Source organism: Thalassophryne amazonica, chromosome 13, assembly GCF_902500255.1.
Source record: "Thalassophryne amazonica chromosome 13, fThaAma1.1, whole genome shotgun sequence".
NCBI classification, from domain to species: domain Eukaryota; kingdom Metazoa; phylum Chordata; class Actinopteri; order Batrachoidiformes; family Batrachoididae; genus Thalassophryne; species Thalassophryne amazonica.
The window spans coordinates 49,299,299-49,323,448 of record NC_047115.1 but is presented as its reverse complement, the minus strand read 5'-3'; positions in this window follow the sequence as shown (position 1 = coordinate 49,323,448).

Below are 24,150 nucleotides of genomic sequence, written 5' to 3'. Positions count from 1 at the left end.
ATCGTGTGATTCCGGCTCTTCTCAGGACAGACGTCTTCTATCCTCGAGCCTGCCCACATGTCACCTTTGTGATTTGACTGTAATTATATTCTGAGATTGTCTGTATTTCGTTGTGCACATTTCACAACATTAAATTGTTACTTTTTGGCTCATCTATTGACCGTTCATTTGCGCCCCCTGTTGTGGGTCCGTGTCACTACACTTTCCCAACAGGATATCTCGGCCAGCGTCATGGACTCCGAGGGGCGTCACCTGGCTGTTGAACGACCAATGGGAGAGCAGGGAGCGCAGGCGTCTGCAGGAGGCGTGATTGGTGAGCTGCAGCACATTCTCACCGCCTTTACGGCTCGGTTGGATCAAATGACCGAGCAAAACATCCTCCTGAACCGCAGGGTGGAGGTTCTCTCCGCGCAGGTGGCGGCGAGTGCTCAGGGCGCTGCTGCAGCTCCTCCTCCTGCCGACCCTGTGCAGGATATGAACGTTCCAGTCGTGGTTCAACAACCCCTCCCACCATCCCCTGAAGCATACATAAGCCCTCCTGAGCCGTACGGAGGTTGTGTGGAGACGTGCGTGGACTTTCTCATGCAGTGTTCGCTCGTCTTCGCACAACGTCCCGTCATGTACGCGTCAGATGCTAGTAAAGTAGCTTATGTGATTGCTCTGCTTTGGGGTAAGGCACGCGCCTGGGCTACGGCGCTCTGGGAACAGAACTCACGGTTGTTATCAGCATACACTGGGTTTGTGGGGGAGTTCAGAACAGTGTTTGATCACCCTAACAGAGGAGAGACCGCTTCAACAATGCTGCTGTCAATGCGACAGGGGCGCCGGTGTGCAGTCGAATATGCAGTCGACTTCCGCATCGCGGCTGCGAGGTCCGGCTGGAATAACGTTGCGCTCCGCGCCGCCTTCATAAACAGACTGTCGTTGGTCCTGAAGGAGCATCTGGTAGCTAAGGAGGAACCGCGGGATTTAGATGGGCTTATCGATCTCGTTATACGGTTAGACAATCGGTTGGAGGAACGGCGTCGGGAGCGAGGCGAAGGACGTGGCCAGATACGCGCCGTCCCTCTCCCTTCCGGGTTCAAAAAGGGGCCGCCCTCCCCACGCTCCACAGCCGCAGCACTCCGTGGGGCAACAGCTCCCCCTGCTGACGTTGTTAGGGAAACGCACAGGGCCAAAATGAGGAGGCTGATCCGCGGGGAGTGTTTTCTCTGCAGCTCAAAGGAGCACACACAGAAAAACTGCCCCAAACGGCCACAACAACAACCGCCCTCAGAGACTGGGCTAAGGGGGGGTCAAAACATTCACGTGAGACACACACAGATTGCCACACGACTCCCAGTTACAATCCTGAGCGGGGATTTAACCCTTCAAGCCCCAGCACTGGTGGACACGGGGTCAGAAGGGAATTTGCCAGACAGCAGATGGGCAAGGGAGGTAGGGCTCCCTCTGGTGGCGCTTCCTTCGCCATTGCAGGTGCGGGCACTAGATGGCACCCTCCTCCCTTTAATCACACACAAGACACAACCAGTAACTCTGGTGGTGTCTGGAAACCATCGGGAGGAGATTGAGTTTTTTGTAACTCCTTCTACCTCCCGTGTGATTTTGGGCTTCCCATGGATGTTGAAGCACAATCCCCGGATTGATTGGCCGTCTGGGGTGGTGGTTCAGTGGAGCAAAACCTGCCATCGGGTGTGTTTAGGATCCTCGGTTCCTCCCGGTTTACAGGCTAAGGAGGAGGTCAAAGTCCCTCCCAATCTGACGGCAGTGCCGGTTGAGTACCACGATCTTGCTGACGTCTTCAGCAAGGATCTGGCACTCACCCTTCCCCCCGCACCGTCCGTACGATTGTGCCATTCATTTGGTTCCAGGCGCTGAGTTCCCGTCCAGCAGGCTGTACAACCTCTCACGACCTGAGCGCGAATCAATGGAGACCTACATGTTGGCTGGATATTTTGGTGTTCTTTTCTTTTTTTTGCTCTTCAGGTGGCATGGAAACTGATTTGTCTGTGGAGAAGGTGCTGGCTGAAGAGTCCTCACCCTCATCAACATCATGTGTAGCACCTGTGACTGGTGCTCACATGCAACCTTAAAGGATAAGCGATCCTCCACTTGTTGTGAGAAGCTGCTCATTTGCATAAAGTTAAAAAATACAGACCTGAATGTGTTGCTGATAGCGTGTGTCTTTTGAAAGATATTGTTGTAACTGCTGACTTACCTCACCTCTTCTTTGCTTCACAGAGAGTCAGTTTGTCGTGTCCACCGGGGGGTGTTTGTCTGGTGGTAGTGGGTCCAGGAACGCGGGCTTCTATCCTTTTGGGAGCTTAAGAGCGTGCCAACAGTTACTCCACCAGAAGGACGTTGTTTCAGTTTTGTACACATTATTATGCACAGGTGAAAAATAAATTGTTTCTGTTGTTGGAACCGCTTTCTGGTTATTTTTAGCGCTGGGTTCTGTCTGACGCAGGTCCGCTCCTCAACTCGCGTCGACACATAACAGTAGTTCCCGGCCATTCCATATGGACCCAGCGGCAGAAGCGTTCCTTTTGCTGAAAAAGTTCAAGAACACTTGGAGAAAATATGGGAGCAATTACAGCATCTCGCAAACCAAATTAAACAAACAGAGCCCGTGTTACGGAGCTTGCAGCGCAAGCTGTTCCGCTTCCTGCTGCTCCAGCTGTGGCATCATCGATACCGGGGCAGATAACTCCGTCACCCAGAGATTCGGTGTTCGAACCGATTATTTGTCATCCGGAGCCTTATGCGGAAGACGTCGAAGCCTGTGCTTCGTTTCTGATGCAATGTTCTCTGGTTTTTGCTCAGCGACCGGCTTCCTTCTCTTCTGATGGGAGCCGTGTTTCATATGTGACAAATTTGCTCCGAGGTGACGCCTTAGCTTGGGTCACAGCGTTGTGGAGTAACAACTCGCCATTGTTAGGGTCCTTTAAGGATTTCTCCCGGGAGTTCCGACTGGTTTTTGACCATCCGGTGAAAACGAATACAGTTGCTCAACGGTTGCTGAATCTCAGGTAGGGGAGGCGGAGTGCGGCGGAGTATTCCCTGGACTTCCGGATTTTTTCTGCTCAGTCAGGTTGGAATGCCGCAGCTTTACGGGGCGTGTTTGTAGACGGGTTAAATGAGTCATTAAAAGACGAGCTGGTGGTCCGTGACGAGCCAAACGATTTAGATGAGCTAATATCGTTGGTGATTCGTCTAGATGATCGGATGAAGGAGCGTGGACGCGAGAGAGGACACCCATCAGAGCGGGTTTTTTTTGTCTCGGGGCTTCCCCGACACAGATCTGGGCCGCCTCTTCTTCGCCCCACTGAGGCTCCTCCGACGGGACCTCTGGCTCCTCCTGTTGACGAGCCCATGCAGCTCGGACGAGCAGAGATTACTGTATTGCCCGACATAAAAACGTCAAGAAAAAAATGGTGACGTATCTCCAGGTGTTCTGGGAAAGGAAAGATAATACACATAAAAAAAAAAAAAAAAATCTAGCACGAGTAAATGTTTTGTTTTCTTTAAATAGGGGTTATAATTGTATGGGGAGTCAGAGGCGTATCTGGTGGAGTGAATGTTAGGCGGTTAGAAGCCCGTCTGGGCTCACTTAATTGTTAATTTTTATGTGTTTTTAGGTATTTTCTGTTTGGGTTGTTGGGTCATTTTATTTTGTTGTTTTTTTATTTCTCTACATCCCTAACCCCAACCTCACTTGCCCCAAGACCGTTTGTCTTGTGGGTTGTGGGGTGGTGCAGGTTGGTCACGCTGAGCATTCTCAGAAGACCTCTGCACCTAGGGGGGGGGTGTTAGAGGAGTTTTTCTTGGTTTGGTTAGGGCCCGGTTCCACTCCGCCTCGGTGAGCCTTTGTACCGTTCGTCATTGGTGTTGCCGGGGTGTGGTGCAGCGGAGACTTACCTCAGTCGGAGGGGGGGCCGATCTGTTGCCGTTCGCCATTTCGGTAGTTCCACCCCTCCGAGAGGCTGGGGTATGGTCGAGTGGGGCACTGGACGTATTTCCGGTTCTCCGCTGCGCCTTGGGGTTGGAGCTGGGTTAGTTTTTTCCTGTTCCCTTCTCCGGCTTAATGTTTTGAGCTGTTCGCCAAAGTTGAGCCGCCGAGGGGCTCTGGGAGGGACCCGGGGTCTTTCGGGGTGCCGGGGAGGGTAACAGGGTTTACGGTCGTTTTATATCCCCCGGGGTTGTTTTTGGTAGTCCTCCGGGGGTTGATTTTGATTTTGTTCTGTTTCCTTCCGGGTTCCACCTCCAGGGTTGATGGGACGGTCCTCTGGGGGGGAATTGGCTTGGGGCCAACTAGCCAAGTGTGACCGGGTCTGGGGTTGTGGGGAGGGTACCTCCTGGGGTTGATGGTACGGTCCTCTGGGGGGCGCCGTTTGCTCCATGTACACCTGGGGACCTTTGTGGGATTATGGTTCTGGCTGTTCCTCCTGGAACTGGCGATGAAGGCCTTCTGGGGGGGGGGGTTGGGCTCTGCAGGTCATTCTGGGGGGGTTGTTGTTATTTTTCTTTTATGCATTTACGTTTGTATTGTGTTTGTGGGGCTGTGTTGGGTTTTTGCGTTTGGGAGTTTTTCTTTTCTTCCCAGGGTTTGATGGGACGGTCCCCTGGGGAGGTTTTGGGTGGGTTTTATGTTTTTTTTCTGTGTGTTGAATTGTACTGGGGAATGTTTTGGGGCTTTTGTTGATGCCGGCCGGCCTTCCAGCTGCGGTGCCTGTCCTGCTGTCTGTGGTGGACCTTGGGAGCGTGGTGCTGTCTGCTTCCTGATGTGGACCCCAGACGGAGGTGCTGTTCTCGGGCCTGGTCTGTTCAGTGCATCATGGGAACCCCCCAACAGTCTACGTCTATAGCAGCATAACTAAGGGATGGTTCAGGGTCACCTGATCCAGCCCTAACTATAAGCTTTAGCAAAAAGGAAAGTTTTAAGCCTAATCTTAAAAGTAGAGAGGGTGTCTGTCTCCCTGATCTGAATTGGGAGCTGGTTCCACAGGAGAGGAGCCTGAAAGCTGAAGGCTCTGCCTCCCATTCTACTCTTACAAACCCTAGGAACTACAAGTAAGCCTGCAGTCTGAGAGCGAAGCGCTCTATTGGGGTGATATGGTACTATGAGGTCCCTAAGATAAGATGGGACCTGATTATTCAAAACCTTATAAGTAAGAAGAAGAATTTAAATTCTATGCTAGAATTAACAGGAAGCCAATGAAGAGAGGCCAATATGGGTGAGATATGCTCTCTCCTTCTAGTCCCCGTCAGTACTCTAGCTGCAGCATTTGAATTAACTGAAGGCTTTTTAGGGAACTTTAGGACAACCTGATATAATGAATTACAATAGTCCAGCCTAGAGGAAATAAATGCATGAATAGTTTTTTCAGCATCACTCTGAGACAAGACCTTTCTGATTTTAGAGATATTGCGTAAATGCAAAAAAGCAGTCCTACATATTGTTTAATATGCGCTTTGAATGACATATCCTGATCAAAAATGACTCCAAGATTTCTCACAGTATTACTAGAGGTCAGGGTAATGCCATCCAGAGTAAGGATCTGGTTAGACACCATGTTTCTAAGATTTGTGGGGCCAAGTACAATAACTTCAGTTTATCTGAGTTTAAAAGCAGGAAATTAGAGGTCATCCATGTCTTTATGTCTGTAAGACAATCCTGCAGTTTAGCTAATTGGTGTGTGTCCTCTGGCTTCATGGATAGATAAAGCCGGGTATCATCTGCGTAACAATGAAAATTTAAGCAATACCGTCTAATAATACTACCTAAGGGAAGCATGTATAAAGTGAATAAAATTGGTCCTAGCACAGAACCTTGTGGAACTCCATAATTAACTTTAGTCTGTGAAGAAGATTCCCCATTTACATAAACAAATTGTAATCTATTAGACAAATATGATTCAAACCACCGCAGCGCAGTGCCTTTAATACCTATGGCATGCTCTAATCTCTGTAATAAAATTTTATGGTCAACAGTATCAAAAGCAGCACTGAGGTCTAACAGAACAAGCACAGAGAGAGTCCACTGTCCGAGGCCATAAGAAGATCATTTGTAACCTTCACTAATGCTGTTTCTGTACTATGATGAATTCTAAAACCTGACTGAAACTCTTCAAATAGACCATTCCTCTGCAGATGATCAGTTAGCTGTTTTAGAACTACCCTTTCAAGAATTTTTGAGAGAAAAGGAAGGTTGGAGATTGGCCTATAATTAGCTAAGATAGCTGGGTCAAGTGATGGCTTTTTAAGTAATGGTTTAATTACTGCCACCTTAAAAGCCTGTGGTACATAGGGGAACTAACAAAGATAGATTGATCATATTTAAGATTGAAGCATTAATAATGGTAGGGCTTCCTTGAGCAGCCTGGTAGGAATGGGGTCTAATAAACATGTTGATGGTTTGGATGAAGTAACTAATGAAAATAACTCAGACAGAACAATCGGAGAGAAACAGTCTAACCAAATACCGGCATCACTGAAAGCAGCCAAAGATAACGATACATCTTTGGATGGTTATGAGTAATTTTTTTCTCTAATAGTTAAAATTTTGTTAGCAAAGAAAGTCATGAAGTCATTACTAGTTAAAGTTAATGGAATACTCAGCTCAATAGAGCTCTGACTCTTTGTCAGCCTGGCTACAGTGCTGAAAAGAAACCTGGGGTTGTTCTTATTTCTTCAATTAGTGATGAGTAGAAAGATGTCCTAGCTTTACGGAGGGCTTTTTTTTATAGAGCAACAGGACTCTTTTTCCAGGCTAAGTGAAGATCTTCTAAATTAGTGAGACGCCATTTCCTCTCCAACTTACGGTTTATCTGCTTTAAGCTACGAGTTTGTGAGTTATACCACGGCGTCAGGCACTTTGATTTAAAGCTCTCTTTTTCAGAGGAGCTACAGCATCCAAAGTTGTCTTCAATGAGGATGTAAAACTATTGACGAGATACTCTATCTCACTTACAGAGTTTAGGTAGCTACTCTGCACTGTGTTGGTATATGGCATTAGAGAACATAAAGAAGAATCATATCCTTAAACCTAGTTACAGCGCTTTCTGAAGACTTCTAGTGTAATGAAACTTATTCCCCACTGCTGGGTAGTCCCATCAGAGTAAATGTAAATGTTATTAAGAAATGATCAGACAGAAGGGAGTTTTCAGGGAATACTGTTAAGTCTTCTATTTCCATACCATAAGTCAGAACAAGATCTAAGATATGATTAAAGTGGTGGGTGGACTCATTTACTTTTTGAGCAAGCCATAGAGTCTAATAATAGATTAAATGCAGGTGTGAGGCTGTCATTCTCAGCATCTGTGTGGATGTTAAAATCGCCCACTATAATTATCTTATCTGAGCTAAGCACTAAGTCAGACAAAAGGTCTGAAAATTCATAGAGAAACTCACAGTAACGACCAGGTGGACGATAGATAATAACAAATAAAACTGGTTTTTGGGACTTCCAATTTGGATGGACAAGACTAAGAGTCAGCTTTCAAATGAATTAAAGCTCTGTCTGGGTTTTTGATTAATAATAAGCTGGAATGGAAGATTGCTGCTAATCCTCCGCCCCGGCCCGTGCTACGAGCATTCTGACAGTTAGTGTGACTCGGGGTGTTGACTCATTTAAACTAACATATTCATCCTGCTGTAAACCAGGTTTCTGTAAGGCAGAATAAATCAATAGTTGATCAATTATTATATCATTTACCAACATGGACTTAGAAGAGAGAGACCTAATGTTTAATAGACCACATTTAACTGTTTAGGTCTGTGGTGCAGTTGAAGGTGCTATATTATTTTTTCTTTTGAATTTTTATCGCTTAATAGATTTTTGCTGGTTATTGGTAGTCTGGGAACAGGCACCGTCTCTACGGGGATGGGGTAATGAGGGGATGGCAGGGGGAGAGAAGCTGCAGAGAGGTGTGTAAGACTACAACTCTGCTTCTTGGTCCCAACCCTGGATAGTCACGGTTTGGAGGATTTAAGAAAATTGGCCAGATTTCTAGAAATGAGAGCTGGTCCATCCAAAGTGGGATGGATGCCGTCTCTCCTAACAAGACCAGGTTTTCCCCAAAAGCTTTGCCAATTATCTATGAAGCCCACCTCATTTTTTGGACACCACTCAGACAGCCAGCAATTCAAGGAGAACATGCGGCTAAACATGTCACTCCCGGTCCGATTGGGGAGGGGCCCAGAGAAAACTACAGAGTCCGACATTGTTTTTGCAAAGTTACACACCGATTTAATGTTAATTTTAGTGACCTCCGATTGGCGTAACCGGGTGTCATTACTGCCGACGTGAATTACAATCTTACCAAATTTACGCTTAGCCTTAGCCAGCAGTTTCAAATTCCCTCAATGTCGCCTGCTCTGGCCCCCGGAAGACAATTGACTATGCTTGTTGGTGTCGCTAACTTCACATTTCTCAAAACAGAGTCGCCAATAACCAGAGTTTGATCCTCGGCGGGTGTGTCGTCGAGTGGGGAAAAACGGTTAGAAATGTGAATGGGTTGGCGGTGTACACGGGGCTTCTGTTTAGGACTACGCTTCCTCCTCACAGTCACCCAGTCGGCCTCCTTCCCAGCTGCCGGGATCTGCCAGGGGGTAACTAACGGCGGCTAAGCTACCTTGGTCCGCACCGACTACAGCTACTACAGTGACTACAGCTAAATTCTACTAGCTGTAGAATTTTCCACGGTGCGAAGCCGAGTCTCCAATTCGCCCAGCCTGGCCTCCAAAGCTATGAATAAGCTACACTTATTACAAGTACCGTTACTGCTAAAGGAGGCCGAGGAATAACTAAACATTTCACACCCAGAGCAGAAACGTGCGGGAGAGACAGGAGAAGCCGCCATGCTAAACCGGCTAAGAGCTAGTAGCTACGCTAAGCTAGCGGATTCCTAAAAACACGCAAAGTGAATAATGTGTAAATAATTTAGAGGTGATTCAGCAGACGGAGTGCTTTAGTTAAGGCACGTAAGATTACACTGGGAAACAAATCGTAATCTAGATAACTAGATCAATCTAACTGCGCAGATTAACAGCTAACAGATACAGAAAAACACCGCTGTGCTCCGGAACAGGAAGTGATACAATATCGCAGTGAGAGCCAACCACCAGTAGAGGCAAGCAAGCCTCATATGACCACAAGCTCCTGAAGAGGATGGTTAGAACTGCTTCTAAACTTGTATGACAACAATTACCATCACTACAAGACATCTACACCACCCGCTGCAGGAAGAAAGCACTTTGTATTATGAAGAACATAAGTCACCAAGCACACAGCGTTTTCTCATATTACCCTTCAGGGAAGCACTTAATGAGCATCAGACCTCAGACCTCAGAAACAGTGTTTACCCTCAGGCATTTAGACCTTTGAACAGTGGCACTTGAATAAATATGCTTGGTGTGGATGATTATATTAATGGTTTATTAAAGTGTTGTTTTTAATTCTATGTTACATTTTTTAGCTGGGTTTATTTTATATTTTTAGGTTTTATTGACTGGCATTATTTATTTTATTTATTGTACTATTTATTATAGAGTTTGAGCTGAGAAGGCTGGGGAAAAGTACATTTCATTGCATTTTAATTGTACATTGTACTTTTAAATGCATATAATAATAAACTGTATCTTGAACCAACTGGCAACGGTCTTACTGTGAGAGCAGGAGAGAGTTATCCCAATAACAGGCAATTGGTCAAGACACAAAGAATCCTCATTAGTGAACAAATCCAAGACAACTGGCAAAACCTCAGGAGCTTGTAAGAACAGTAAAGGTCTGTAATAGAAATGCAGTAACACTGGAAAAACACTGGGAATAGCAACATGAGAGTACTGGACAATCCTAGACAGTCTGGCAATAAGGATGGTTAACTAGGCCAAACATGGAAACATGGGGACTAGGGATGGGTATCGAGAAATGATTCGATCCACCGAATCATTTTTCATCACTACCCTTAGCTTCATAGTAGAGTCGAGCAGAAAAGGATTTTCTTTCACCAAAACAGATCAAATCCAGGCTTGCATCTCAGATGTACCTTCTGGCAATTTGTAGCTAAACTTTCAGGTCTTCTTTTTAAGAAAATCCTCCTCTATACCACTTCATCATGAAGATGGATAACTGGTGAAACAAAACGCAAAGCTTTCACTGTACATAATTTCTCCAGTCACAGCCACGTAAGCCTATAACTTCTTCTGGGTTGTGTGGGTGTCTTGGTGGCTTTCCTCACTCTTCTACTTCTTGCACAGTCACTCAGTTTTTGAGAACTGTCTACTCCATGCAGATTTAGCATAGAGTGCCATATTGTTTGTATTTCTTTTTAACTGATGTAAATAAAGTCCGAAACATATTCAGTGGCAACTTTACCATCAGAGAGCCTCGTCCACAACTACCACAAAAGACTCCAAGCTGTCAATGATGTTAAAGGGGGCAATACACAGTATTAAGAACAGGGGTATGTAAACTTTTGATCAGGGCCATTTGGGTAGTTCTCTTGTCATTTTGATTTAAAAAAAAAGGAAACAGTTTGACAATAAATGGCTTCACCCAACCATGAGTGAAAAAAAAGTTTTTGTGTTGTCATTCATATTCTCTTAAAAATGGCCAAAAAAGCAAAAATTCTGCCAGGGTATGTAAACTTTTGAGCACAACTTTATATTAGTAATAATAACAACATCAATAATAGTATTAATAACATAATAACTAATAATGCTACAATTTTAGAGAAAGAGACAAAAAGAACCTGATGAAACAAAACACAACAGAAAAGATAAAACCAAACTAACAATGAAAATAAATAAATACATATAGAAATAAATAACTGTTTCCTGTGAACACCTAGTGACTCTCACACCTCCACTTCATCCCTGTTTATTTAAGTTTAATGACAATTTGTTTCAGTCAAACCATATGTTCAATTTGTTAAATTCTTCAGTGATTTCCTCCAGAACTATCTGCCAAACTAGAAAACTGCTGCATCCTAGTAAGAGAAGAATACTACTGGAATGATTTTGAATAAGGAAAGTTGTTTTTTTTTTTCTCATCGAAATGGATGCTGCACTCACTGCAATTTATTGTTTGGAATAGCCCCAGACTGCATTTCAGAACTTCTAGAATTCAAACATTTTCATGCGAGTGGTGTTGGGGGGTAATTTTGGGTTTCAGCTTTTTTTGTTTTTCACCACTTTCATCCCTGAATATGTCAATCGTGAGTCACTTTTGTAAGGATTAAAGTCACTAACTGGGACTCTTGTCTTGTTGCGAGAAAGAAACGAGAATCGTCCTCCGTTCTGTTCACATAGCTCCAAGTTAGAATGATAGAGTCCAGTCTTAATTAATAAATTCAAAACGAAACGCCGTTTAAATCAAATGACACCTCTTTCCAAATGCTGTAATACAAACAAACTGCAATCGATCAAAATGTTTTTTCTTCCCAAAACGAGATGTCCTGCGCTGACGTGCAGCAGTTGGCTGAGCTCAGCTCAGAGGTATGGAGAGATATTCATGCCAAAATGTCTGAAAGGAAATGCTTTTGATGAAAACTACAGATTTTAATTCTTTTTATTTATGTCCAGAGATCAAGGATCCAGTGACCAATTTAAAATGTTGTTGACATAGAAAACCTGTAAAGCCTACTTTCAGTCAGTGGTGGGCACAGTTCCGGTAATCCGCTAATTATCGAAGATAATGTTTTCATTATCAGGTTAGCTTTTCAGATAACTTAGAAAACCATCATCAGACCAATTATCTTCTGATAAGTTCTGGTTTGATCATTTGTAGGCCGCTAACATTTTTGCAGACGTAGTATTTTGTTGTCGATACATAGTTCTATCCTCTGCAAACAGAGAAGATCTGGTTCGAGGAAAAAAACGCTCTCTACTCTGCAGGCATTTCTTTTGATCCCATACTAATATGCTGGCAATAGCACCCAAGTCCTCCAGAGGCATACAGTTTAAACTTATGGTTAAAATTTTAACCAAACTAATTTCAGACAACTTATTTAAATTAACGTCACGTCTGAAGTTTTATAAAGTGAAAATATCAGATATATGCTTTAGTTTTAAAGTAATGCACTAATTTTGAAGGTTTTAGTGTGGACATGCAGCTGTGCCCAGTGCATTACGGGTATTCACGACAGAAGAAATGCATTTGAGACTCTCTGATCAGGCTCCACTCAGACAACAGCATTAAACTCTTTGTACATTGTGCCTAAATATATTCTCTGGATTATAGATGTTGTTATTGTGTTTGTTTTATGTAAAAATGCCAGAAGAAGCCCATGTTGCTTCTCAAAGCCGAAAAGTCTGTTAAATTGTGATTCAGGCAGTGTGACTGAACCGGCGTCAAAATGCATAGAACACTGCAATCTACTGGCGACTGGTTTCCAAAAACTGAGAGACCAAACTGAGGGTGCGATATCGGCCTAATTATCTTGCCATGTGAACCAGGCTTGATGTTATGACGCCTCGCGGAGCGACTGATTGATGCCTTATGACACTGCACCGAACATGTTTTCACTCTTATTTGATTTCTTTGTGGACTGACATCATTATTCAAGCATTCAAACAGCGATTTCTATCGCCACACAATTCCAACACACAAGAAAGTTTTTTGACAGTTCTTGTTATTGAAAGAAACCTTTTCTCCCTAACGGGATAGAGTTGTGATGTCTTCACGCATGCGCTTTGGCGCTGTCTAGCGGGATCTTGAAAATTTCTTTCTTTTTTTATACAAATGAAAAAAAAGACATATTTTACAAAAGCACATTTATTTGTAAACACCAACACATGTTACATTGATTCACTTGTGTTGTTTTTTACATAGAATGAATGAATCAACCAATCAGTATGAGCGGAGGCTTAGTTACCCATAATCCCCTTTGGGCATCTGTGTGTTAATGTTCAAATCTTCTGAATTAGTGCATTATTTTAAAATGAACAGATATGTGTTATATATCACTTTGTACATTTTAAGAGTTTACATTAATGTAGTTATTCTATCTGGAATAATTTTATTTTTAAAGCAAAATCATAATTCAGACCTGCTTTCCATTTCAAGACCGCTGCCTCATCGCGGGACCACTGTATCCTGTCAGGGTAAATGATGCTTTCCTGCAGCAGGGAGCAGAGTGTACAAAGACAAGCACTGGCTCATTGGCTGTTTGGGTTTGTGATCGCCATTCAATTAGAAACTTTGGCAGTGTTTAAATTCAAAGTCAGCTTCTTACTAGCTGAGAGCATATGGGAAGCAAAAGTTAAAGTTATTGGTTATCTGTAGCTTCCGATAAGTTTTTAGGCAGTTTATCGGTTTAGCGTTAAAAAGGGTAACGTTTCAGTTAGCTGATTAGCAGTTATCGAAGCTAACTTTTTGGTTAGCTGTGCCCACCACTGCTTTTAGGACACAGAAAATTCACAAGAGGTATTGATAAGGGAATCGATAAGGAATCGGATGGATAAGCGGAATCGATAATATCATCGATGTCGATAAAATCTTATCAATACCCATCCCTAATGGGGATACGTGAAACCAGACCTTTGGGGAGGACCTGAGGGACCTTTGAGCATATGGTACATTTTTCTGCATGGGCATGATCCAGCATGCACTTGTCTCAGTATTGAGATTTTCATTGGCTGGAGAAGACCAAGACTCATGCTTCCCCTGGCAGATAGATGATTATATTTGTCAGGTAGGGATGAGCCGATTGTCTGCCTGGTGGTTGCTATTCAGGACTCACAACAGTTTCATGGTGTGGTGGATGCAGTGACACACAGCAGCACATGCTCCCAGACCTGACCTGACCTGACATCATATTTAGTTTATACAAGTATTTGTGGTTGCTGAAAATGGTGGGACATGGTAAACATTTCTAAATGGCTAAAGCAACATTTGGGTTCAATCTGTTGATTAAAGCTAAAGGTCTACACTACAAGCACATCTTGATTTATAATTCTGACTCCACTCTGGTGATGTACAGAGGCAAAAATAAAAAACTGTGTCACTGTCCAAACACTTTTGCACCTGACTGTAGTCAAATCATACAATTAAGAAAGTAATTGCGGACAGTTTGGTGTCCCTGTGGTTTCTTTTTGGTAACCTAAACTTGGGCGTCAGAGCAGAAGCAGGCTCTGTTCTGCTTGGCAGCAAACCTAATCAATGCCTCCTTGATCGCCTGCGTTGGCTCTCTTTTCTCCCACCTCGGCTCACCAGGTGGGAAACGGATGTCCTTCATCCGAAATGTAACCTGCACAAATGGCTTTGGCGAGGCGTTGGTGGCCTGCCGGTTGAGCCTCCAGGCTCCCTAGGATTACGTACATGTGAGTAACTGCATCGTGCACAAAGATAAAAACAACAGAGACCCCTCTGAATATATGCAAACAGGAATCTAGTTGTGTGGTGCTGCTCCCAGGGGAATGCACGTGTCATCTGTAGTTGCCACAATTCACAGTGACGTTTCTTCTAAAAGAATGCCGCTAACCACTCATGTTTCCTCACGGACGAATAAGCCATCAGTCCTCATGTCTGTTCAGCGTCAGTGATGACAGCCCTAAATGTTGAATCATACTGTATAAGAAACAGAAAATATTGTGTCTATGTTGTCACCAACTAAAGAAGCAGGAAAATGGAAAAAGACACGTTACAACTTATCCATTATTCAGTAATGTATGCTCTTCCAGTACCTTCTGTAATAATCAAAGGAAGTAATCACATTTGATCAAACATTGTAATTTCACAGCTAATTTATTGTTAATTAACTTCATCTAATATTGTTGCACATAGCTGTGCAAGAATGTAATCATCGTGCATTATTACTCAACACGGCAGTGATTGGATGCTTCTATGGCTGGTGCTGAGATGTTGAGTCATACTTTTTTATTTTGCAGAACTGACTATGGTAATGTTTTATTTTGTGATTTACCCTGTAGTAGTAGTAGTAGGAAGTCAATCATGGCAGCGAAAGTTTTGAAGAGGACAAGAAAATTCGATGCCACAACCTCAGTGCTTTAAAGGCGTAAACCCTTTGAATTTTTTACCTGTAGGGGAGGTAGCTAAGTAAGATAAGGAGTCCCAGGTCTACATGTAGACCTGGGTTTGATTACTGATCGTGTTACTCATCTTTGGACAAGACACTCAATCCCAGTCCACCCAAATGTTATTGTTTTTTTTTTATTGTGCGTTGTGCACTATTTTTGTTCTGTTGTATTGAGAAATTTTTGTTCACCGATTAATGACAGAGTTTGAATTTTTGTCTGGTTTTCTGTTTTATTTTTTTGGTTTGTTTTGTTATTTCTTTTTGGTTCATTGCTTTTCTGTGTGTTCATTCTCTTGCTGGGTTTTTCTCCTTGGGTCTGTCTCTATCTCTCTTGTCTGTCCCAGGGTTCTTGGTGGTGGTCTTCTTTCTCTCTCTCTCTGGCCACGCCCTTGTTCTGGTGCTTTCCACGTACAGCTGTTCCTGATTTTCTGCTTGTCACCTGGGTTATATAAGGTTTACTGGGTGCAGTAGTTCCTCACCAGATTGATGCGCTTTGTGCCTTCTCTCCAGCTCTGTTTTTTGTGTTCCATAGTCGTGCCTGCCTCTTTGTGTACCTGACCCCCTGCCTGTTTGAACTACCACACCTTAGCCTGATGTTTTTTTGTACTGCTGTGTTTTTTTGGACTACATTCTTGTGTACCGACCTCTGCTATCCACACCAGTAAAGCCTTTTACCAATCAGAGCTGTTTGTTTGAACCTTGCATTTGTGTCCAACTGTTTTTGACCAACCTGCCTGTCAATTAATCTATATTATCTGTGATTGTTTTTTCTTATTCAGTATTTGTTGTTATGAGTGTGAGTGTGTGTGTGTGTGTGTGTATATATACAGTGAGCAAAATAAGTATTTGAACACCCTGCGATTTTGCAAGTTCTCCCACTTAGAAATCATGGAGGGGTCTGAAATTTTCATCTTAACTGCATGTCCACTGTGAGAGACGAAATCTAAAAAAAATCCGGAAATCACAATGTATGATTTTTTAAATAATTTATTTGTATGTTACTGCTGCAAATAAGTATTTGAACACCTGTGAAAATCAATGTTAATATTTGGTACAGTAGCCTTTGTTTGCAATTACAGAGGTCAAACATTTCCTGTAGTTTTTCACCAGGTTTGCACACACTGCAGCAGGGATTTTGGTTCACTCCTCCATACAGATCTTCTCTAGATCTTTCAGATTTGGAGTTTCAGCTCCCTCCAAAGATTTTCTATTGAGTTCAGGTCTGGAGACTGGCCAGGCCACTCCAGGACCTTGAAATGCTTCTTACGGAGCTCCTCCTTAGTTGCCCTGGCTGTGTATTTGGGGTCATTGTCATGCAGCCATGACCCATCTTCAATGTTCTTACTGTGGAAAGGAAGTTGTTTGCCAAAATCTCGCAATACATGACCCCATCCATCCTCCCTTCAATACAGAGCAGTCGTCCTGTCCCCTTTGCAGAAGAGCACCCCCAGAGTTGTTCTCATCCTCTAAACATGGTAAGTGGAGTTGATTCCAAAAAGCTCTATTCTGGTCTCATCTGACCACATGACCTTCTCCCATGCCTCCTCTGGATCATCCAGATGGTTACTGGTGAACTTCAAACAGCCCTGGACATGTGCTGGCTTGAGCAGGGGGACCTTGCTGCCCTGCAGGATTTTAAACCATGACAGCATCATGTGTTACTAATGTGATCTTTGTGACTGTGGTGTCAGCTCTCTTCAGGTCATTGACCAGGTCCTCCTGTGTAGTTCTGAGCTTTCTCAGAATCATCCATACCCCACAAAGTGAGATCTTGGATGGAATCCCAGACTGAGGGAGATTGACAGTCATCTTGTGTTTCTTCCACTTTCTAATAAATAATCATAACAGTTGTTGTCTTCTACCAAGCTGCTTGCCTGTTGTCCTGTAGTCCATCCCAGCCTTCTGCAGGTCTACAGTTTTGTCCCTGGTGTCCTTAGACAGCTCTTTGGTCTTGGCTATGGTGGACAAGTTGGAGTGTGATTGATTGAGTGTGTGAACAGGTGTCTTTTATACAGGTAACAAGTTCAAACAGGTGCAAGTAATACAGGTAAAGAGTGGAGAATAAGAGGGCTTCTTAAAGAAAAATTAACAGGTCTGTGAGAGCCAAAATTCTTGCTGGTTGGTAGGTGTTCAAATACTTATTTGCAGCAGTAACATACAAATAAATTATTTAAAAAATCATACATTGTGATTTCCGGATTTTTTTTTTTTTTTTTAGATTATGTCTCTCACAGTGGACATGCACCTAAGATAAAAATTTCAGACCCCTCCATGATTTCTAAGTGGGAAAACTTGCAAAACTGCAGGGTGTTCAAATACTTATTTTCCTCACTGTGTATATATATATATATATATATATATATATACAACCCCTGGCAAAAATTATGGAATCACCGGAATCGGAGGATGTTCATTCAGTTGTTTAATTTTGTAGAAAAAAAAGCAGATCACAGACATGACACAAAACTAAAGTCATTTCAAATGGCAACTTTCTGGCTTTAAGAAACACTATAAGAAATCAAGAAAAAAGATTGTGGCAGTCAGTAACGGTTAATTTTTTAGACCAAGCAGAGGAAAAAAATATGGAATCACTCAATTCTGAGGAAAAAATTATGGAATCACCCTGTAAATTTTCATCCCCAAAACTAACACCTGCATCATATCAGATCTGCTCGTTAGTTTGCATCTAAAAAGGAGTGATCACACCTTGGAGAGCTGTTGCACCAAGTGGACTGACATGAATCACGGCTCCAACACGAGAGATGTCAATTGAAACAAAGGAGAGGATTATCAAACTCTTAAAAGAGAGTAAATCATCAGGCAATGTTGCAAAAGATGTTGGTTGTTCACAGTCAGCTGTGTCTAAACTCTGGACCAAATACAAACAACATGTGAAGGTTGTTAAAGGCAAACATACTGGTAGACCAAGGAAGACATCAAAGCGTCAAGACAGAAAACTTAAAGCAATATGTCTCAAAAATCGAAAAATGTACAACAAAACAAATAAGGAACGAATGGGAGGAAACTGGAGGAAACTGGAGTCAACGTCTGTCACCGAACTGTAAGAAACCGCCTAAAGGAAATGGGATTTACATACAGAAAAACTAAACGAAAGCCATCATTAACACCTAAACAGAAAAAAACAAGGTTACAATGGGCTAAGGAAAAGCAATTGTGGACTGTGGATGAGTGGATGAAAGTCATATTCAGTGATGAATCTCGAATCTGCATTGGGCAAGGTGATGATGCTGGAACTTTTGTTTGGTGCCTTTCCAATGAGATTTATAAAGATGACTGCCTGAAGAGAACATGTACATTTCCACAGTCATTGATGATATGGGGCTGCATGTCAGGTAAAGGCACTGGGGAGATGGCTGTCATTACATCATCAATAAATGCACAAGTTTATGTTGATATTTTGGACAATTGAAAGGATGTTTGGGGATGATGAAATCATTTTTCAAGATGATAATGCATCTTGCCATAGAGCAAAAACTGCAAAAACATTCCTTGCAAAAAGACACATAGGGTCAATGTCAATGAGCAGATCTGATTTGATGCAGGTGTTAATTTGGGGGATGAAAATTTAAAGGGTGATTCCATAATTTTTTCCTCAGAATTGAGTGATTCCATATTTTTTTCCTCTGCTTGGTCTAAAAAAGTAACCGTTACTGACTGCCACAATCTTTTTTTCTTGATTTCTTTTAGTGTTTCTTAAAGCCAGAAAGTTGCCATTTGAAATGACTTTAGTTTTGTGTCATGTCTGTGATCTGCTTTTTTTCTACAAAATTAAACAACTGAATGAACATCCTCTGAGGCCGGTGATTCCATAATTTTTGCCAGGGGTTGTATATATATACACTCAACAAAAATATAAACGCAACACTTTTGGTTTTGCTCCCATTTTGTATGAGATGAACTTTATTGTGGACAGTCTAAGGCACACCTGTGCACTAATCATGGTGTCTAATCAGTGTCTTGATATGGCACACCTGTGAGGTGGGATGGATTATCTCAGCAAAGGAGAAGTGCTCACTATCACAGATTTAGACTGGTTTGTGAACAATATTTGAGGGAAATGGTGATATTGTGTATGTGGAAAAAGTTTTAGATCTTCTCATACAAAATGGGAGCAAAAGCAAAAGTGTTGCGTTTATATTTTTGTTGAGTATATATATATGGTAAAAGGGGTGGGTGTTTATAAGATTTTGCTTCTGCCTACACCCTTTCGGCTGCACAAAACTATGAAAATATTTATGAGTTTTTTTGTTTTTGTTCTGTGAGATTTTTTTGTTAAGTATGTGTGTGTGCCGAATAAATTCATTCATTCATTTATTCAACTGTAAATGGGCTCAGCTTCATGCTCTAGGGCCTGTATAAGATTTCTTTTTGGAAACTGGCAAGGGTGAGTGCAATAGGTTTGGAAGAGTCAGAGGGAAAATTATTTTTGTTTTAAACCATGTTTCTCAACCTATGAGGTAAAATGTAAATATGCTTTTTACAGCACCCCTTAGATTTGTGCTGAAGCAATTATAGTTATGCAAGACTGTTTCCACGGCTGGAACTTACATTGAAAGGTTGGTCCTGGTGTAACTCCATGGCCATGCTTTCCCTCAAACTTTGTTGACTTTTCTGTACAGGCAGATTATGGCACAGAGTGATTAGAGTTTTTGAATATCAAATTTTACTTTTTCCTCCTACAATAAATAGGAAGCACTGTTCTGTAGCTGACACCAGCTTGAAAACATCAGCTGTAAGTTGAAGGTTAACAGATCACGTAAAGTCAGATCGCCAACGGCGAAGGTCTGAAATCACAATCCTTTGTATAAATAAATATAAATATGGATAAATTACATCACGTACGGTTCAGAATTCTGCATTATCTTATCAGGTCATGGAACAACGGCCAGCCTTGGTTGAATCACAAAAGGAATATTTCCATTTCCTTCTGGTGGTGGGCCTTGCCAACAGCCACATGCTGAGAAACAACATGACAGCAGCTCAGCATTAAATAGAAGCAAACATGTTTTGTGCTTTTCTCTTTGATGCCAAATGAGGTGCAGTCTGTGAACTGAATACTGTCTTGTCTCCTAGCAGCACAGTTCATTTGAAAAAATAGCTGACGGGAATTTAAATAACAATAGTGTTGCTTGTGAGGATGAATATAGCTCCTTTTTGTTGCACTTCGTGTTTGATCTGAAATCAGATTGTTCCTGCCCATGGTTACCGCGCTTAAAGTTGATGGCTCGTTTCTCTGCATTCATGAGTCTGGTTACTTTCTCAGGTTAGGTTGACCCTCCTGACATCCCGAATTGCTGCTGTGCCGGGTTCATTGGAGTTGAAAGTACATCCAGTGTAATTGATGGAGACCCTGCAGGAATGAAAGCAGGACAGCCCCCTCTCTTTGGCAAACCAGGCCATCAGCGGAGCAGCTAAGATGAAGGCTGTCTGTGATGTTCATGCATGAACCTGGGGCTTCAGAGTAATGGTGTGTATCTATCCCTCTGCTATGCCACATAAACGTAGGCCCTATCTGTCAGATTCAGACACTGGGCCCATGGCAACAAGCAGGAGGAAGCAGCAAAGAATGGACTCAAGTGATGACTTGTTATAAACATACCACAATTAGAACACAAACTCACTCACTCACTCATCTTCAACTGCTTACTCTAATTAAGGAGGGCTGGGGCCTATCCCAGCAGTCATAGAGCATGAGGCAGGGTACACCCTGGACAGGACACCAGTCTGTCCCAGGGCCACAAACTCATTCAGACCTGCATACACACCTACCGACAATTTAAAGTTTCCAATCCATCTAACCTGCATGTGTTTGGAAGTGGGAGGAAGCCGGAGCACCCGGAGGGAACCCATGCAAACATGGGGAGAACTCCCCATAGAAAGGCTATAGATGGAAATCAATCCTATGACCTTCTTGCTGTGAGGCAACAGTGCTCACACACAACAGAACACAAGCTATGTTGAGAAAATAGCATAACCCAGCATCATACATGGAGCAGGATAGTGGGATTAAACATTAGGATTATTTATGATACAAATCATCACTTCTCTAATCGTTTTATTTGAACAAATCAGGGGACAATAGGTAGTTCTCAAGAACTGAATGACCATGCAAGGACATTAGTGAGGGAAAGCACCGCAACATCGTAACACCACTTCCAAGTCATTGTATGTGTCTTAAACTTTGTTTACATAAACCATTAAGACTTACATACAGTTTGGTAAAGATGTCTGGAGTAGGCTGTTCTCACAAACTGAATGACCATACAGGAAGGAGACAAGTGAGGGAAGCCACCAAGACATCCATCACCAGATGTGAAATTTTAGCTACAGTTTGCAAAAAAGGCACATGGGAGACTTGACTAGATGTGGTACGTTTTCTTGCATGGAAATAATTTTCTATCCCACTCCACCGTGATGCTGTATAAGTGGTGATGCAACAGACAGAAGTCGCACTGCACCAGTTTCATAGTGTTTTGCTGGCTTCCCGCACTTGTCTTGTTCTTGTGTAGTTACGACCCACGAAATGGCTGACAAACTACTGCAAAATGGCGTATGCTTCACAACGTATGAGTGCACAGTAAAGAAGCCATGTGATGTAACTGGAGAGCTGAGGGGTGGAGATGCAGAGTTTGGGCCAAAACCTGAACATCATTTTAATGTATTATAATGTTATGGTGCGTTGCAAAATTGAACTCTGCAATGCAGACACAAATACAACAAATTAGGGTGAAAAAACAAACAAACAAAAAAATTAAATGGTAAAAACAGGAAATCAAATTTATTTAAGCATTAAGTCCAACTTTAGCTGGGGCGGAGGCAGAGAAGAACCAAGTCAAACAAGACAAGCAACACAACACAAGCAACACAACATTATAATCTGGCAAACAGTGAAAGGGTGTGCTTAATGAACACCTGTGCAGACACTAAACAAGACAAGAGTGACAAGACAGCATCCATGAACACACAGAGACACTCTGGTTTTATTGTAAATACATTCCAGTTTGATTTCCACCTTGTTTTTCACTGAGTACAAATCAAGAACAAGAACAAACATAGCAGGAATGACAACTGAAAAACCACACAAAGATATATAGTGCAGTGGAGAACTGAAAAAATCTTTCAGATGGTGATGCAAGCACCAAATCTGACACAAATACACCTTCGACATTACCTTTTTGTAAAGGCAGGACATCCACTTGAACTTTCGATAGGCAGTCAGATAGATTAGAGTACAACCCCTGGCAATAATTATGGAATCACCGGCCTCGGAGGATGTTCATTCAGTTGTTTAATTTTGTAGAAAAAAAGCAGATCACAGACATGACACAAAACTAAAGTCATTTCAAATGGCAACTTTCTGGCTTTAAGAAACACTATAAGAAATCAGGAAAAATATTTTTGGCAGTCAGTAACGGTTACTTTTTAGACCAAGCAGAGGGGAAAAAAAAATATTGACTCACTCAATTCTGAGGAATAAATTATGGAATCACCCTGTAAATTTTCATCCCCAAAACTAACACCTGCATCAAATCAGATCTGCTTGTTAGTCTGCATCTAAAAAGGAGTGATCACACCTTGGAGAGCTGTTGCACCAAGTGGACTGACATGAATCATGGCTCCAACACGAGAGATGTCAACTGAAACAAAGGAGAGGATTATCAAACTCTTAAAAGAGGATAAATCATCACGCAATGTTGCAAAAGATGTTGGTTGTTCACAGTCAGCTGTGTCTAAACTCTGGACCAAATACAAACAACATGTGAAGGTTGTTAAAGGCAAACATACTGGTAGACCAAGGAAGACATACAGAAAAGCTAAACGAAAGCCATCATTAACACCTAAACAGAAAAAAACAAGGTTACAATGGGCTAAAGAAAAGCAATCGTGGACTGTGGATGACTGGATGGAAGTCATATTCAGTGATGAATCTCGAATCTGCATTGGGAAAGGTGATGATGCTGGAACTTTTGTTTGGTGCTGTTCCAGTGAGATTTATAAAGATGACTGCCTGAAGAGAACATGTAAATTTCCACAGTCATTGATGATATGGGGCTGCTTGTCAGGTAAAGCCACTGGAGAGATGGCTGTCATTACATCATCAATAAATGCACAAGTTTACGTTGATATTTTGGACACTTTTCTTATCCTATCAATTGAAAGGATGTTTGGGGATGATGAAATCATTTTTCAAGATGATAATGCATCTTGCCATAGAGCAAAAACTGTGAAAACATTCCTTGCAAAAAGACACATAGGGTCAATGTCATGGCCTGCAAATAGTCCGGATCTTAATCCAATTGAAAATCTTGGGTGGAAGTTGAAGAAAATGGTCCATGACAAGGCTCCAACCTGCAAAGCTGATCTGGCAACAGCAATCAGAGAAAGTTGGAGCCAGATTGATGAAGACTACTGTTTGTCACTCATTAAGTCCCTGCCTCAGCGACTGCAAGCTATTATAAAAGCCAGAGGTGGTGCAACAAAATACTAGTGATGTGTTGGAGCGTTCTTTTGTTTTTCATGATTCTATATTTTTTCCTCAGAATTGAGTGATTCCATATTTTTTCCCTCTGCTTGGTCTAAAAAAGTAACTGTTACTGACTGCCACAATTTTTTTTTTCCTGATTTCTTATAGTGTTTGTTAAAGCCAGAAAGTTGCCATTTGAAATGACTTTAGTTTTGTGTCATGTCTCCACTAGTTTGCATGTGAATGTTACTGGATAACTCTGTTGCTTTCTCTGCATAAAGCACTGTTTACCATATCAATGGACAACAAAACGCATAGACCATTTTGTATATATTGTTCAAAATGTGCATTCGTGTTTATTGTTTGAACCTTTTTGTTGTTCAGTCTTTCACACAAGACCTCAAATTACCTTTATAAAGTGTCAAAACAGTTGTTTATTATAGTTTGTTGTGTGTTTTGAATAAATGTGTGTGGAAAATTATTTTTCGCTTTATTTTTTCCTTGCCTATTTTCGATTTTAAACCTTTATTACACTTATAAAACACAACAAAAACATATATATTAAAGCACAGGTTGTCCTGAAAAAAAAGAGACATAAAACTTGATTGTGGTATGCAGGGAGAGCTA